At 35.2% G+C, this 12,970-nt stretch overlaps 1 non-coding gene across 1 annotated transcript; it reads right to left on the bottom strand.

Moving 5' to 3' along the window:
• Positions 1-2,373: 2,373 nt before the first annotated feature.
• LOC18437481 (non-specific lipid-transfer protein A) lies at positions 2,374-2,727 on the bottom strand. Its single transcript, XR_016040211.1, has one exon. It is a non-coding gene; the product is annotated as a non-specific lipid-transfer protein A (transcript).
• Positions 2,728-12,970: the final 10,243 nt, after the last annotated feature.

The following is a 12,970-nucleotide window of genomic DNA, read 5'->3' on the forward strand; positions in this document are numbered from 1 at the left end:
TTATCTAACCTTTCCTCTAACCGATTCTTGCTCTAGAAAAAACGGCTCAAAGCGGCCGTTCGGATTGGTGCAATGACTGATTTGGCCTCCTTGTCCCGGCTTTTAAACTATCAAACTATGATACGATAGAGAGAAATTGTGAAAGACAGCGAAACTAGAAAGCAAAACAACATGATAGAAGCTTGCATCGAAGAAAGAGTTCACATGACAGAGCATCTTCAATATCACTTAGATTACAATGTATTATTTATTCAAAGTGATCTTGGGTTGTTTGTTCAATATCACTTAGAGGTAAGAAGACAATGTATTATTGGGTTTGTTCAATATCACTTAGAGGTAAGAAGACAATCTGCCTCACGTGATTCTGCACAAATGATAACAATAAAAGTAATAAGTTATCTGAATCAAGAATAAGAGAGAGAGAGAGGGCTTTTAAAAAACTAAGGGGTTGGTTGCTTGAAAAATTTGGGCCATCCATAAATAATTAATAAAGGTTGCGGTTTTTATAAGGTTGCAACCTTAAACAATCCAATTAAAGCCCACTTTAAAATTTTATCATAACATATAATTTTGTTGTAAAAAATTCTTAGTATTATCTTTAAATTTATTTTCATACCTAATTAGAAAATTTTAAATTCCAAAAATGGTAAAAATCAAGACCATCTATAAATATATGAAAATCTTAAAAATGGACGGTCTAGATAATGTATTGCAAGATGCACTATTGTGGATTCAAAAACTTTGTTTTTTTCATCTTCATAGATCTTGATGTCGAGATGATTCATTAAAGGGTTTTCAATATTAAAACAACATTTCCGATAGATTTTGTAGGTGCATCGGTGATTCTACATTTTAACGTTGTAACCTTATATAAACCCTTTCCATAAATAAAAGGCCCTAATTAGGTGTTGGTCCCGCCTAAACAAGTTTTCAAGGTAGGTGGGCTGGAAACAGTCTTAACCATCGGCTTATGCACAAAGTGACCGCTCTTAAAATTCGAACCCTCGTGAGCCTTTTTACCGTTATACCAAATGACGGCCCCTTAATTCCACAAAATTTAGGCCATCAATAATTCCACAAAAACGTGTTACACAACAAGCTGTTTGCTTGGAAGCGGTCCAGCCACAGTCAAATCAGACAGCAAAAGAGCTGTCTGTAGGTGCCATATCCAAAAGAGGGGTGATCCAAACATGTCCAAATGGCTTGGATTACGTTGGATTAAGATGGATGTGGAGTTATGGTCTCTCCACCAAAGAGGTAAAATCAATTGTTTGAAAAAAAAAAAAAAAAATACGATATTTTTTATTTAAAAATCTATTTATTTATTCCATGTTCTACATGTTAAAAAATTATATGTACCTAAAATTTGGTAGGTTGAATATCTCAACCATTAAGATCTTGAATTTGAAAAAACTAAATAAATATTAACCTTTGAAGATGATCTATTTTGTATTATTTTTTAGACCATGCATTTCAATTTTTCAAGGATATCCTTTAAAGCCTAAGGCGGCCACGGACCACTCACCAAATGCTTTCCGCATCATGTGAACCGGCAAAACTTGGGAAGCAGTAAACATTTATTTTCTATAAAGCCCTACCTAAATATTTACATCACTGAAAATCTCTCTTTCTTTTTATAAAGATACTTTGGGTTTACAGAAAATAATTTTCCATTAGGATACTCTTCTTTTAACATTACCTATTATTTTTGAGATATAGGACCGTAAGGACCATGGACCACTCACCAAATACTTTCCACATATCATGTTAACCAGCAAAATTTGGGAATCAGTAAACATTTATTTTCTGTATTGAATCTCTCTCTCTTTTTATAAAGATGCTCTCGGTTTTCAGAAAATATATGATTTCCATTGGGATACTCTTCTTTTAACATGACGTATTATTTTGAACTATAGAATCATTTTGATATCTTATTATTTTGGAGTTTGTACAATATTTTTAAAGGAACTTATTGGTGAAATTTTTGATGGAATTTTTTGTTAAATTAAGATTTTTAATTTACTGTTATTGTTAATTTGTTTATCTTTAAATCAAAATTCAATAATATTAAGTTAATAAAGAAATAAAGTTATAGAGAAGAAGATTTTTTTTTTAAATTTTTTTTTTTAAAAAAAAATATAAAATACAGATATTTATGATTTCCATTAAAAAAACTCGATTTTTTTACTCTCTTTTTGAGCCGGGCATGGGCTTAGTATGGAAGGACGTTTTCCCACTGGTTCAGGCCAGGCCCAAAAAATGAACATTTTGGGCTTTTTTGGGCCTTGCCTTGGCCAGTCCGGAGGCCATCACTCCACGGTTTAGGGTGTTTGTGAGCACGTGCGTGTATGTTAGTGTTCATGAGAAAGAGAGTCACTTGGTGCAGTCAGTGCTCTTAGAGATGGGGATGTTCAGCTTCACCCCGCACAGCCCCGGGAGTGCCGCAGCGTGATCGTCGTTGAGATTCAGGATGCCATTGGCGACTTCCTTGAGACATACACAGATAGACTGCCTCATGTCCCGGCTGTTAGCACCCGCATGCACATTCTGCACACCGATGCAACAGGGCGTGTTCGGGCTGTTCACATCAGCAGTCAGATAGCTGAGACATGGCGTGAGATCTCTAACCATTTCCTCCCTTATCATCTCTTGGCATTGAGGAGTTTGTTGAGCAATGCTAGAACCAAGCACAATGAGAGTAAAGAAGAGAACAACATTTTTCGCCATATTATCTTAATCAATCAAGCTGATAATTGTAGGTTTGGGGGTTCATAGCATATTGTTATATAGATTTGAGGCCAGGTGGTGTAAAATGGAATTAGGAGAGGGTGTGTTAGGAGGTGCAGTGAAACTTTCGTGCTGCGTGTTTTAGGACTGCTACACCAGAGCATGGAGTTCATGCTTGCTTCTTCCCTTTTTTCGACATTTTTTAGAGCATGTATACTAAACTTCCGAGCATATTTCTATTCACTCGACTTATTTGGAAGGAATGTTTTTAAAAAAGAGACCACACAACACTTACGAGCGAAAAAGGAACAAATAGAATCACAAATGTTTGAGGACAACTAAATTTAAGTACTTTGCTTATAGGAATAGGTACACAATGTGCTTCTGCAGGAGCACCAATCCCTTTAACAATGTTAACAAGAGACGTTTTGCAACATTAATTCATTTCGATTGACAATTGGTCTTTTGGGGCCATGCCACTGTAGGCCTGGAAACGGGCCAGGCTAAGGTTGGCCCGGGCCCGCTTGACCCAGTCTAGGCTCAAGAAGCCTTTGCCTTGGCCTTGCTCTGTGGGTCTTTCTTGTGGCCCATGCTGCCCTGGCCCGGCCCTGTGTGTCTTTGCTCCTGGCCGGTCTAGCCCGGCCCAGCTGGCCCATCCTCTCTCTCTCTCTCATACAAACTCTCTCTTACAGACCCCTACAAAAGTCCTAGAAGGAGCAACTCCATGATATGTGGTTTCCACCCTAAGAGAGAGACAATCTGAGCAATAATTACTCATCAAAAATTAAAGTAGCCACGATAATCTAAGCAATAATTGATGAGCTTCTAATTAATGAGCTTCAAATAAAAAATAAGTTATATGTGGATGTACACAAACAGTCTTGAGTACAAACCAAACCCTCGACGTGCTTTGGTTTTAAAAAACTCATGCGCAATACAAGAAAGAATAAGGTATCAAACTATATAATCATCATTTTAGCTTTCTTCTCGGGTACCAGACTACATAAAATTTCTAAAAATTTAATATTTCAATGTCTTGTTCTCTATTTACTGGTGGTTTTTTTAAGTGCCAGCAGCCAACCGCTCAAGCCCAATCTTATAAGGGAAAGGTTTTTATAGTTCCTCTACAACATAGAAGATCTATGCTTTCCCTACCATCCAGCCGTCCAATTTTGATCGAGAGAGCCACTCACCGTTTGATCTTAGATCCGACGTCTCAAAGTATTTTATTTTTATTTTTCTTATGCAAATTTTATGAATATGAAATTTTGTATGTGCCATCTTCTCATTGGGGCGCACCTATAAAAAATATTAAAAATAATTTTTTGATAAATATAATGACCAAAATACCCCCTTAAAATTTTTAGAGGTATTTTTGTCATTTTATTTTATTGGAAATATTGGTTTTATATTTTTCGCTAGTGCAAGTTTAATATAGGATTGGACGTCCAAAATTTGATTGTAAAATAGTTTATAGAAAAAAAATTAAAAATAAAATAGTGTAGAGACATGACAATGTGATTGGGGCAATCTTAACCCTCCATTCAAAATAGACGGTTGGATAAGGGGAAGTATACATGTTTTATACTGTAGGAGAAACATAGAAAGCTTGCCCATCTAATAAATCCTTTTAAAACAATATTTAACTAACTTTAACTTATAATAAGATCCAGTACTATCACAATACATAGTATTCCATCCAATATATATCAAATTTGACATTTTCTTAGTCATCTCACAAAGATTGGAGTCATAGCTCTTCATATCATCAATTAAAAGTATTTAGATCTTTGAAATCCTCTGAAAATATAAATTGGCAATAGGATATTTGATGTAGAGAGATTTGTTAAAATTTAGTGTTATTAATTTTCTTTTTTTTTTTGGAGTAAGAATTGCGTTAGGATAAATTAGGTGGGAGGATTTTTGTGCTTGAGTTTTTGTAGTGGTGTTAGTTGTCACACATAAATGCCTATTTTTTTATTTAGGAAATAGCTTATCTTTTAAAATAAATAGAAATTATATTTTATAATCTTTTAGAAAGAGAAGATAAAGATATAAGGAGAAAGAGATTTACGTGGGAGTTAGAGAGGAAGAGATAAGAGAGAGTTTATTTTTTGTGAGTTGTTTTATTTATTTATTTCTAAATATATTTAAAGGGAAGAGTTCCCCCATTGTAGAAAGGAAGAGATTGGAATTGAGTAAGGTTCATCTTATCTTTTTGGATGGATTCCCTTGCAAATCTTGTGAGAAGGTATATTCTCTCAATTTTTTATTTTATCTCTTTGCATCAATATATATAGATATATATATATATATATATATACAACATAAAATTATTTCTTTTTTTTTTTTGACAGAGATAAAAAATTATATTAGATCAAAAGGAAATTACAGAGTCATAGACATAAGTCTCAGATAAAAAAGTGCCCCCTTTAAACATGGAATCCGCCATCTCACTGGCATCCCTAAAGACATGTTCAAAAGAGGCAACTAAGGCAGAAGCATTATCACAGATTTCTAAGAGCAACGGCCGCAGCTCCCAAGGGCATTTGGTCTTCTTATTGACCCAATTGATGACATTAAGGGAGTCCCCTTCAATAATAAAAAGATTACCAAGATTCCGAGCTACTAGAAGCTGAATCCCATGAAATAAGGCCCCTATTTCTGTAAAATTAGTAGTACACTTACCAAGTAGTACTCTCATTGTGCTTGGTTCTAGCATTGCTCAACAAACTCCTCAATGCCAAGAGATGATAAGGGAGGAAATGGTTAGAGATCTCACGCCATGTCTCAGCTATCTGACTGCTGATGTGAACAGCCCGGACACGCCCTGTTGCATCGGTGTGCAGAATGTGCATGCGGGTGCTAACAGCCGGGACATGAGGCAGTCTATCTGTGTATGTCTCAAGGAAGTCGCCAATGGCATCCTGAATCTCAACGACGATCACGCTGCGGCACTCCCGGGGCTGTGCGGGGTGAAGCTGAACATCCCCATCTCTAAGAGCACTGACTGCACCAAGTGACTCTCTTTCTCATGAACACTAACATACACGCACGTGCTCACAAACACCCTAAACCGTGGAGTAATGGCTCCGGACTGGCCAAGGCAAGGCCCAAAAAAGCCCAAAATGTTCATTTTTTGGGCCTGGCCTGAACCAGTGGGAAAACGTCCTTCCATGCTAAGCCCATGCCCGGCTCAAAAAGAGAGTAAAAAAATCGAGTTTTTTTAATGGAAATCATAAATATCTGTATTTTATATTTTTTTTTTTAAAAAAAAAATTTTAAAAAAAATCTTCTTCTCTATAACTTTATTTCTTTATTAACTTAATATTATTGAATTTTGATTTAAAGATAAACAAATTAACAATAACAGTAAATTAAAAATCTTAATTTAACAAAAAATTCCATCAAAAATTTCACCAATAAGTTCCTTTAAAAATATTGTACAAACTCCAAAATAATAAGATATCAAAATGATTCTATAGTTCAAAATAATACGTCATGTTAAAAGAAGAGTATCCCAATGGAAATCATATATTTTCTGAAAACCGAGAGCATCTTTATAAAAAGAGAGAGAGAGATTCAATACAGAAAATAAATGTTTACTGATTCCCAATTTTTGCTGGTTAACATGATATGTGGAAAGTATTTGGTGAGTGGTCCATGGTCCTTACGGTCCTATATCTCAAAAATAATAGGTAATGTTAAAAGAAGAGTATCCTAATGGAAAATTATTTTCTGTAAACCCAAAGTATCTTTATAAAAAGAAAGAGAGATTTTCAGTGATGTAAATATTTAGGTAGGGCGCTTTTTATAGAAAATAAATGTTTACTGCTTCCCAAGTTTTGCCGGTTCACATGATGCGGAAAGCATTTGGTGAGTGGTCCGTGGCCGCCTTAGGCTTTAAAGGATAATCCTTGAAAAATTGAAATGCATGGTCTAAAAAATAATACAAAATAGATCATCTTCAAAGGTTAATATTTATTTAGTTTTTTCAAATTCAAGATCTTAATGGTTGAGATATTCAACCTACCAAATTTTAGGTACATATAATTTTTTAACATGTAGAACATGGAATAAATAAATAGATTTTTAAATAAAAAATATCGTATTTTTTTTTTTTTTTTTTCAAACAATTGATTTTACCTCTTTGGTGGAGAGACCATAACTCCACATCCATCTTAATCCAACGTAATCCAAGCCATTTGGACATGTTTGGATCACCCCTCTTTTGGATATGGCACCTACAGACAGCTCTTTTGCTGTCTGATTTGACTGTGGCTGGACCGCTTCCAAGCAAACAGCTTGTTGTGTAACACGTTTTTGTGGAATTATTGATGGCCTAAATTTTGTGGAATTAAGGGGCCGTCATTTGGTATAACGGTAAAAAGGCTCACGAGGGTTCGAATTTTAAAAGCGGTCACTTTGTGCATAAGCCGATGGTTAAGACTGTTTCCAGCCCACCTACCTTGAAAACTTGTTTAGGCGGGACCAACACCTAATTAGGGCCTTTTATTTATGGAAAGGGTTTATATAAGGTTACAACGTTAAAATGTAGAATCACCGATGCACCTACAAAATCTATCGGAAATGTTGTTTTAATATTGAAAAAACCCTTTAATGAATCATCTCGACATCAAGATCTATGAAGATGAAAAAAACAAAGTTTTTGAATCTACAATAGTGCATCTTGCAATACATTATCTAGACCGTCCATTTTTAAGATTTTCATATATTTATAGATCGTCTTGATTTTTACCATTTTTGGAATTTAAAATTTTCTAATTAGGTATGAAAATAAATTTAAAGATAATACTAAGAATTTTTTACAACAAAATTATATGTTATGATAAAATTTTAAAGTGGGCTTTAATTGGATTGTTTAAGGTTGCAACCTTATAAAAACCGCAACCTTTATTAATTATTTATGGATGGCCCAAATTTTTCAAGCAACCAACCCCTTAGTTTTTTAAAAGCCCCCTCTCTCTCTCTCTTATTCTTGATTCAGATAACTTATTACTTTTATTGTTATCATTTGTGCAGAATCACGTGAGGCAGATTGTCTTCTTACCTCTAAGTGATATTGAACAAACCCAATAATACTTTGTCTTCTTACCTCTAAGTGATATTGAACAAACAACCCAAAATCACTTTGAATAAATAATACATTGTAATCTAAGTGATATTGAAGATGCTCTGTCATGTGAACTCTTTCTTCGATGCAAGCTTCTATCATGTTGTTTTGCTTTCTAGTTTCGCTGTCTTTCACAATTTCTCTCTATCATATCATAGTTTGATAGTTTAAAAGCCGGGACAAGGAGGCCAAATCAGTCATTGCACCAATCCGAACGGCCGCTTTGAGCCGTTTTTTCTAGAGCAAGAATCGGTTAGAGGAAAGGTTAGATAATAATTTTAAATTTGAAATTTGGGTAATTGAAAAAATAATAAAAAGGGGTTGGAACTCGGGGATTCAGCTTGTCCGTATCACCTAATTCCCGGATATACTCGCTTGTTTCTTTAATAGAACCAAGTCTATCAAAACTAGACCGGTTCTCTATTCGGACTAAAACTTGGGCTGGTACCATCAATTCAATTTGAATCTCCCAATCCCGATCTGATTGAGAATATTTAGAATATTAATTTCATGGGATGAGCACCATTTAATGCGTCTTTGGGCCTATTGTGTTACAAACAAAAATGTTTACAAAGAGTGGTGAAGGGAAAATGGGAGGCTTGTGCTCTCTGGTGATGGAATTCAGAATAAAGGAAAGGCGCCCTTGATGGTTTTCGGATCTTAAAAGTTGGGGATTTAACATGTAGAACCTAGCAACCAACATTAAAGAGCAAATAAATATATAGGTCGCTTTATGTGCCTCAAAGAAATTAATATACCAGGATTGAACAAGACCATCTAATTTCAAAGGGAAAGATCTAGGTATTCAAGAATTTAAAATTTAATTTTTTTTCTTCAAAATGATCATCTGATGTAGGGGTGGCAACGGGTAGGGTCCGGCTGGACCTGGACCCAGACCCGAATAGATTCGGGTCCAGGTTTTGGACCCGGACTTGAAAAATTGGACCCATACCCGTACTTGTCGGGTCTCGGGTCCATTGTCATCGTCACTATGGGATGCTTTTTTTTCATTTATTTTGCCGCCCTTTTTAGCATCATATACTTGTATTATTGGCAACAAGGTCACAATCACCCGCTATTAGATTTCAAGCCATGTGATTTATCGTTTAATAATAAAATATGACTATTAGTTTTAATTATATACGATCCTTAATACACTGAAATGAATAGGACTTAAAGTAAACTATTTTATCTCCAACATTTTACAACTACAGGTCGGGTCCAGTTGGATCCGGACACGGACCTGGACCCCGGATAGTGTCCGGGTCCAAGTTTTGGACCAAGACCCGCCAGGTCCAAATGCTAGACCCATACCCGACCCGTGTCGGGTATACACGACGGGTCCCGTGTCTAGTCCGGGTCCATTCCCACCCCTAATCTGATGACACTTAGATGGATCCTAAAAATTCAGAAAAAGAAAAATTCATAAAGTTACTCTTTTCCCGAGAGAGTTGTTGTATACTATGTCCCTCATGAGCATGAGATACACACTCAATTAATATTTTCCAGCTTTTGCTTGTGGTAAAATCTCCTCTCCGATTGCCTTGGGTCCTAAGGCCCACTTTGGACGTCAAATAAAAAATCCTTCATCATTTTTTTTTTTTTATTATCTTCAATGAGAAATATGTTCATCTTATTTTATATTTTTGGTAGAGTATTTGAATCCTGTTAAAAATATTAGAAGTAAATTTTATTAGTTAGATATTGTTTGGATGCTTTGCAAGTAAATTCTGACTTCATATTTTTTTTCTTTATGTTTTTCATTATATCATGTTTAACCAACCTTGATCTTTAAGTCTCTTTTCTCATGGGTTTGATAAACAAATAATGTGGAAAAAATTAAATTGTTTCATGGCTATTGAGAGGATAATGAACAATGCAATAGTAAATAAGAGACTTTAATACCAGTTCCATAACCCATAAACCATGACTAATTTAGCCCATTTTAAAGATTATGATCCCAGTTTTATAATAACGTGGGCAAAGCTTAACCTTATATCTCTATATTGACCAAAATAAAATCTACAAAATATTATTATCCAAAACAAAACAGAAACATGGAATTCAAAATTTCAACCAATCATATATTTTTATGCTAATTTGTGCTCAATTGTAAGCAAAATAGTCATCCCAAAGTACATTAGCAATACAATCTCCCAATTCATCGCCATCATTTTTATGAGCAAGGGTTTACATTGTTATGCAATTTGTGATTATTTGTTTCTTCAATTGGTTCAAAGTTCAAGATCCCTATCATACTCCTTGTAAAGCCAATCATCACCACCAGCTATAGATCAAATATGATTGAGAGCCAATCATCACCACCAGCTATAGATCAAATATGATTGTGTAAAGTGCAAGCAATATTACATAAATATATGATGTTGCTACTTTCAAGAGAGGCAACCATTTCTTCAACACAACAAATGCACATTCACATTTAGGCTGAAATTTCCCATGTGGTTTCTTAGGGCATATGATGCAATGTATTAGGGCAAGAACAAGCTCACCCTGCTTGAATGAGCAATTTTTCGTAGGCATTACCCATTTGTGCTTGATATATTTCTATATTTTGCTTGGCACAGAGTCGCCTTTCATGTAATGCTTCAAGTTCTTCCAAGCGAATTGTAGCCCTGCCATCTTCCCACGTGTTATCATATGCTATCACGCGTAAAGAGGGTATTTTGAATTATAGGGGTAAAACCGATTCTCCAACATAAATAAGGGCATGTGTAGTAATCACAATTGATCCCCTCGTTGTGGTCTTGTTGGCGCACAATACTTTCGGTAATCCTTCATTCCAGTCTCTTTTTACATTAGAGACTACTACCTTATGAAGCGCGTTGCATAAAGCTTCATCGAATACTTCAACTTTACCATTAGGTTGGGGTTGGTAGATTCTAGAGTACTTTCTGTTGGGATTAGAAAGGATTTATAACATTCACAACTATTGTGCATTCATAACAATATAAACAAGCAATGGAAATTACACAATATCAAAGCAATAACATGAAATGAAAAATCCAGCAATATTCAATCCACAGAGCACAAAGATTTAACGTGGTTCGATCACAAATCGTGACCTACATCCATAGGAGAATGGCGCAAGACTTGACTTACTGATTTGGGAATATTACAAAGTGAAATCGAGCTCAAATATCAGTTTCCAACAACCCTTTCTCACTTTAAACAGAGCTTCAAAGTAAGGCACTAAGAGCACCAAAAAATCGGTTCTCTTCAACGTTTTCTCTTACTAAAACATGACATACAGCAAGCCCATAATGGAGTTCAAGCTTTTTACTCACTCTCTCTCTAAAATAGAGTATACTAAGCTCCCAAGAGAAAACCCAATTGCAACCAATCTCTCTATCTTTTTCTCACTCTTTCTCTCTCTAAACAAAAGGGTTTTAGTCCCTTTAAAAGAGTAAATTTCTTATAACACCACAACCATTGGAATAGATGTAATCCAATGGCCCAAAATAAAAGAGAGAAAAGTTAAATAAAACTCCCACATGTACGATTTGTTTTTACACATGTAACAATCTCCCACTTGAAGACAAATCACATAAGTCTTTGAAATAATCACCAATTCACCACTCTCCATCCACCCGAGGTTACGTCTCCTCCAACCCCGAAAGACTTCTACACGTCGTATTCTTTTCAGTTGAGACAACATTTGTCAACATATCAGCAAGGTTCTTCTCAGTATGAATCTCGTCCATTTGTAAATCTGCGCTCGAGGGCCAACCGAATAAAATGATATCCAACCTCTATATGCTTTATCTTGGAATGATACGATGTATTCTTAGCCAGATGAATATCACTCTGGTTATCACAATGCACAATATATTTATCTTGTTTCACCCCAAACTGGCTAAGTAACATTCACAACCAAATCATTTGCTTCGCTGCCTCAGTCAATGACACATACTCAGCTTCAGTTGATGACAAGGGAACAATATCCTGCAACCTTGACATCCACCTGACTGCACCACCACCAACATTGAAAATAAATCAAGTGGTAGACCTTCTAGTATCACGGCGTCCTGCATAATCTTCATCTATAAAACCAACAACTTCTAATGATGAATTTATAAAACACAAGCATACATTTCATGTCCACTTCAAATACCGAAGAATCCACTTAACTGTTTGTCAAAGGTCCCAACCTGGATTAGACATAAATCTGGAAACAACTCCCACTTCATGGGTAATGTCTGGTTTAGTACAAACCATTGCATACATTAAACTACCCACTACAGAAATATATGAAACATTCTTTATCTTTTTTTTATATACCTCATTCATTGGAGAGTCCCTTTTAGACAACTTGAAAAATGCCGTTAATGGCGTATAAACAGGTTTACAGTCAATCATATTAAAGTACTAAAGAACATTAGAAAATATATTCAGATTAACTTAACCAAAGCTTACCTTGCTTTCTGTCTCTATGGATGTGTATGCCCACAATCTTCTTGACTGGTCCAAGATCCTTGGTGGCAGAATTCTTGGACATATCAAGCTTTAAACTCTTGGTTTCACACAAATCATTGCTAGCAACATGCATATCATCAACATAAAACAACAAAACAGTAAAAGAATCATATGCTGAACCCTTGAAGTACACACAATGATCAAAATCGCATTTAGAAAAACCTTCACGCAGAATAAAACTGTCAAATTTCTTATACCATTGCCTAGATGCTTCTTTCAAACCATACAATCCCTTTTTCAACTTGAAAACTAAGTTATGATTGGTTTTGTTCTCAAAACATTCAGGTTGACATTATTGGAGAGTCCCTATAAGGAACATTCTTCATCTTATTTCTATTTACCTCATTCATTGGAGAGTTCCTTTTAGACAACTTGAAATGTGCAGCGAATGGCGTAGAAACATATTTACAATCAATCATATTGAAGCACTCAAGAACTTTAAAAATATATTCAGATTGACTTAACTTAAGCTTATCTTGTTTTCTGTCTTTATGGATGTACGTGCCCAAAATCTTCTTGACTGGTCCATGATCCTTGGCGGCAAAATGCTTAGACATATCAAGCTTTAAATGCTTGGTTTCACACAGATCGTTGCTAGCAAAAAGCATATCATTA

Source organism: Amborella trichopoda, chromosome 1, assembly GCF_054954075.1.
Source record: "Amborella trichopoda isolate Santa Cruz 75 chromosome 1, AtrichopodaSantaCruz75HAP2 v2.0, whole genome shotgun sequence".
NCBI lineage: Eukaryota > Viridiplantae > Streptophyta > Magnoliopsida > Amborellales > Amborellaceae > Amborella > Amborella trichopoda.